This window comes from Triticum aestivum, chromosome 7A (assembly GCF_018294505.1).
Source record: "Triticum aestivum cultivar Chinese Spring chromosome 7A, IWGSC CS RefSeq v2.1, whole genome shotgun sequence".
Classification (NCBI taxonomy): domain Eukaryota; kingdom Viridiplantae; phylum Streptophyta; class Magnoliopsida; order Poales; family Poaceae; genus Triticum; species Triticum aestivum.
The window spans coordinates 566,812,168-566,818,367 of record NC_057812.1 but is presented as its reverse complement, the minus strand read 5'-3'; positions in this window follow the sequence as shown (position 1 = coordinate 566,818,367).

Below are 6,200 nucleotides of genomic sequence, written 5' to 3'. Positions count from 1 at the left end.
ATTGCTTTATTAGTATGCTTGAAGTATTATTATCTTAATGTCAAATGATAGACTATTGCTTTGAATCACCCGTGTCTTAATATTCATGCCATGATTAGATTACATGATCAAGATTATGCTAGGTAGCATTCCACATCAAAAATTATCCTTTTTATCATTTACCTACTCGAGGACGAGCATGAATTAAGCTTGGGGATGCTAATACGTCTCCGTCGTATCTATAATTTTTTATTGTTCCATGCCAATATTCTATAACTTTTATATACTTTTGGCAACTTTTTATACTATTTTTGGGACTAACATATTGATCTAGTGCCCAGTGCCAGTTCCTGTTTGTTGCATGTTTTTTGTTTCACGGAAAATCCATATCAAACAGAGTCCAAATGGGATAAAAACTGAGGGACCTTTTTTGGAATATATGTGATTTTTGGGAAGAAGAATCAACGTGAGACGATGCCGAGGGGGCCACGAGGTAGGGGGCGCGCCCCAGGGGGTCAGGCGCGCCCCGGGCCCTCGTGGCCACCCCGTAAGGCGGTTGGTGCCCTTCTTTCGCCGCAAGAAAGCCAATATCCAGATAGAAATCATGTTAAAATTTCTGCCCAATCGGAGTTGCGGATCTTCGGGAATATAAGAAATGGTGAAAGGCCAGAATCTAAAACGCAGAAACAGAGAGAGACGGAGAGACAGATCCAATCTCGGAGGGACTCTTGCCCCTCCGCCACCATGGAGGCCATGGACCAGAGGGGAAACCCTTCTCCCATCTAGGGAGAAGATCAAGGAAGGAGAAGAAGAAGGGGGGCCTCTCCCCCTCTCTCATGGTGGCGCCGGAACGCCGCCGGGGCCATCATCGCGACAACGATCTACACCAACACCTTTGTCATCTTCACCAACATCTTCATCACCTTCCCCCATCTATCTACAGCGGTCCACTCTCCCGCAACCCACTGTACCCTATACTTGTGGGTTGTCAGGGAGCTCTGTAGCATTTCTGATATTATATGTGGATGACATATTGTTGATCGGAAATGATACTAAATTTCGGAATGGCATAAAAGGATACTTGAATAAGAATTTTTCAATGAAAGACCTTGGTGAAGCTGCTTATATATTGGGCATCAAGATCTATAGAGATAGATCAAGACGCTTAATTAGACTTTCTCAAAGCACATACCTTGATAAGTTTGGAAGAAGTTCAAAATGGATCAGTCAAAGAAAGGGTTCTTGCCCGTGTTACAAGGTGTGAAATTGAGTCAGACTCAATGCCCAACCACTACAGAAGATGGAGAGAAAATGAAAGTCATTCCCTATGCATTGGCCATAGGTTCTATCATGTATGCAATGATGTGTACCAGACCTGATGTGTGCCTTGCTATTAGTTTAGCAGGGAGGTACCAAAGTGATCCAGGAAGGGATCACTGGACAGCGGTCAAGAACATCCTGAAATACCTGAAAAGGACTAAGGATATGTTTCTCGTTTATGGAGGTGACAAAGAGCTCGTCGTAAACGGTTACGTTGATGCAAGCTTCGACACTGATCTGGATGACTCTAAGTCGCAAACTGGATACGTATTTATATTGAATGGTGGAGCTGTCAGTTGGTGCAGTTCCAAGCAGAGCGTCGTGGCGGGATCTACGTGTGAAACAGAGTACATAACTGCTTCGGAAGCAGCAAATGAAAGAGTCTGGATGAAGGAGTTCATATCTGATCTAGGTGTAATACCTAGTGCATCGGGTCCAATGAAAATCTTTTGTGACAATACTGGCGCAATTGCCTTGGCAAAGGAATCCAGATTTCACAAGAGAACCGAACACATCAAGAGACGTTTCAATTCCATCCGCGATCAAGTCAAGGAGGGAGACATAGAGATTTGCAAGATACATAGGGATCTGAATGTTGCAGACCCGTTGACTAAGCCTCTCTCACGAGCAAAACATGGTCAACACCAAGACTCCATGGGTGTTAGAATCATTACTATGTAATCTAGATTATCGACTCTAGTGCAAGTGGGAGACTGAAGGAAATATGCCCTAGAGGCAATAATAAAGTTGTTATTTATATTTCCTTATATCATGATAAATGTCTATTGTTCAAGCTAGAATTTTATTAACCGGAAACTTAGTACATGTGTGGATACATGGACAAACAGAGTGTCCCTAGTATGCCTCTACTTGACTAGCTCGTTTATCAAAGATGGTTAAGTTTCCTAGCCATAGACATGTGTTGTCATTTGATGAACGGGATCACATCATTAGAGAATGATGTGATGGACAAGACCCATCTGTTAGCTTAGCATAATGATCGTTTAGTTTTTCTGCTATTGCTTTCTTCATGACTTATACATGTTCCTCGGACTATGAGATTATGCAACTCCCAAATACTGGAGGAACACCTTGTGTGCTATCAAACATCACAACGTAACTGGGTGATTATAAAGATGCTCTACAAGTGTCTCCGATGGTGTTTGTTGAGTTGTCATAGATCGATATTAGGATTTGTCACTCCATGTATCGAAGAGGTATCTCTGGGCCCTCTCGGTAATGCACATCACTATGAGCCTTGCAAGAAATGTAACTAAAGAACTAGTTACGGGATGATGCATTACAGAACGAGTAAAGAGACTTGCCGGTAACGAGATTGAACTAGGTATGATGACACCGACGATCGAATCTCGGGCAAGTAACATACTCATGACAAAGGGAACAACGTATATTGTTATGCGGTTTGACCGATAAAGATCTTCGTAAAATATGTAGGAGCCAATATGAGCATCCAGGTTCCGCTATTGGTTATTGACCAGAGATGTGTCTTGGTCATGTCTACATAGTTCTCGAACTCGTAGGGTCCGCACGCTTAACGTTCGATGACGATTTGTATTATGAGTTATGCGATTTGATGACCAAAGTTTGTTCGGAGTCCCTGATGAGATCACAGACATGACGAGGAGTCTCGAAATGGTCGAGACATAAATATTGATATACTGGACAATGTTATCCGGACACCGGATGAGTTCCAAGAGGTACCAGATAATTATCGGAGTGCTGGAGGCTTATCAGAACCCCCCGGGGGAACTAATGGGCCTCTATGGGCCTTAGTGGAAGAGAGTAAGGGCCGGGAGGGGCTGGCCGCGCCCCTGGATCCGAATTGGACGAGGGGAAGGGGGCAGCGCCCCCCCCTTTCCTTCCCTTCCCTCTTTCCCTTCCTTCTTCCTCCTCTTCCTTAGGTGGAAACCTATTAGGACTTGGAGTCCTAGTAGGATTCCCCTCTCCTGGCGCACCCTAGGAGGGCCGTCCGGCCTCCCTCCCCTCCTTTATATACGGGGGCAGGGGGCACCCTAGAACACACAAGTTTCTCTTAGCCGTGTGCGGTGCCCCCTCCACAGTTACACATCTCGGTCATATTATCATAGTGCTAAGGCGAAGCCCTGCGCTGGTAACTTCATCATCACCATCACCACGCCGTCGTGCTGACGAAACTCTCCCTTGGCCTCAACTAGATCAAGAGCTCGAGGGACGTCATTGAGCTGAACGTGTGCTGAACGCGGAGGTGCCGTACATTCGGTACTTGATCGGTTGGATCGCGAAGACGTTCGACTACATCAACCACGTTACTAAACGCTTCCGCTTTCGGTTCACGAGGGTACGTGGACACACTCTCCCTTCTCATTGCTATGCATCTCCTAGATAGATCTTGCATGATCGTAGGATTTTTTTTTTGAAATACTGCGTTCCCCAACACCGTCGACTCCTCCTGCAGCACCTACATGCTGCGGCCGATCCCTTCCCCGGTCGTCGCGCCGGCTGACCTGTTTGCCAACTCCGTGCGGGACCCCAAGCAGATGCACACTAGCGGAAGCAGCACCTCGTCGTCCTCCTCTCTCGGTGGGGGCGCCAGGAGCTCTGTGGTGGAGGCTGCTCCGCCGGTCGCGGCTGTGGCAACCGCGCCCGCTCTGCCGGTCGTCGTGGTCAACACACAGGAGGCCGGGATTCGGCTGGTGCACGCGCTGTTGGCGTGCGCGGAGGCCGTCCAGCAGGAGAACCTCTCGGCCGCGGAGGCCCTCGCCCGCCACGTCTTCCGCTTCCGCCTGCAGACGGACAACTCCCTCCTCGACGTCGCCTTCCCCGACCTCCTCACCAGCGCCGGCCCCCCGCAGTCGGACGAGACCGACGCCTTGTAGCAGGTGGCCTGGAAGCTTGCCCAGTTTGCGCACACCATCTGCGTCAACTTCAAGTACCGCGGCCTCATCGCCGCCATGCTAGCGGACCTGGAGTCGTTCATGCTGCAGCCGAAGCGCGACAGAGCGGGTAGGACGGGTTGGCCCGGAGCCACGGGTCGGCGCAGCTAGATGGAAGGCATGGCGACACGCCGGCATGAGGCCGAGGTCATCGTCGCCGCAAAACACGCACTAGCACACGACGCAGTCCCTGGACGACCTGGGCAGCGCGGTGAGGGACGACGAGGCGGCTGCCGCCGGAGCTGGGCGCGTCCACGACCATGAGCCGGGCGCGGCCACGGTGCCGTGCGTGGAGGAGTCCAAGTGCCGAGTGCGCCCATGGTCGCCAGGAGCTGGCGGTGGACATGATGGGCAGAGAAACCTCCGGCACGCTCAACATGTTTGACAAAATAATATGCCAAACCTGGTGGGTGTTAAGCTTTGTTGTTAACTCCTAATCATATGCATGTATGCAACCAAACCCCGGGTGAAAATTGCATCTCGATGACAAGACCCCTAATGCAGGCAACCAATCAACCGGTCATCTACGTTTTTGGCCTTGTTTTTCCTTACTTAGGCCCTGCTCAGCCTAGCTCGTTTTTGCTCTCCTAGCCGGGCTCGGTGGAGAAACTAACCAAACATGCCCCTAGTACAACCGCCCAGCCATGTACTAATTAATTTGGGATCCTGATATTAATCCATAGCGGTGAACGAGAGGCATCCGATTTTGTCTCTGGAATATAGCAAACCAAGAACAGACAACCCAGTCCACACGTGTGGAAATGATGCATGGGAAGGAATAAGAGCATCTACAGCCGGACTTGGCAAATCCGACCCCTCAATCGGTCGCGGACGCGCCCAGACGCGTCCGCGGACAGTGACCGGTCACCCCTCAAAAAACACATTTCAGATCTGGATACCTTAAATTAGAAACCTCAAATCCATATTATTACATGCAATGTGAAACATAATCTACGTGAGCTCGTCCGGTTCCGCTTGCCCAGCTCCGCCCTGGTCATGTCCGGAGGGCAGCTGCGCTCCTCAGAGTGTTGGTCTGGTCGTCGTTAAGGTAGGGTAGGGCATGGGACACGAGCTGGCTCACGGGACTCAAGGCCTCGTCGTCTCGCATGCCCTACTCTTCCTTGTCGGAGACCGGAACCCGAACGGTGCCGGTGGACGTCAGATCGATGATGGATCCGTCCGGGGACGAGCTGCCGACGTCCACCATGATGCGATTGCTGCGCCCGGACTGATACGTCATACGGGGCGCGGAGAATGCGACTCCGCCACGCCGACGTCCGCTGTCGCGAGGGCTGCCGCTGCCTCCCGCGCCTGGTGCCTTGCACGGTGGGCACGACATGCCATGGCCTCGTTGGATGAGGCCCATGGTGTGTCCCTATGCTCGACGCGCCTCCGGAGGGGTTGCGCGTTCGCCAGCGTGTCCAGATGCCAGACGGACCGCACGGCCTCCGGCTAGGCAGCTATGGCCGGCCTAGCGCCGGATCCATGCCCATTTGGGTGGACGCAATGGATTCCCGACGGATGGAGTCCGAGCACAGCCATCCACAGGCCTCCTCCCGGGCACGGCAGAGCGCAAGTCGTATGACCATCTCCTACTCGGGGCCGCGCGGGATGAGCGCGGGGTCGACGGATCTGGAGGTGAAGGACTCGGATCCGCTTCCCGCCATGCCGGAGAAGGCCTGGAAGGAGTCAAAAACGAGCTTGGGTGGCGGAGGAGGAGTTAAGGGAGGGGAGTGAAGTGGCTAGGGTTTGGTTCGGCGAGCGGATGGGGAGAAATTTATGTGGGGTCGGGTGGGCCAGCGTGGGCGGGGCCCGACGTGGCGGGCGTGCCAGGCGCTCCATATTTGGGCTGGATATGGAGGTGCCGGTCAACCCGGACGTTTGAGGGCCGTTTGAAGGGGCCGTCTGGGTCAAAAAATTATGACCCGACAATGACCGGACGGCCTGCTCAAGCGTATGAGGCTGATT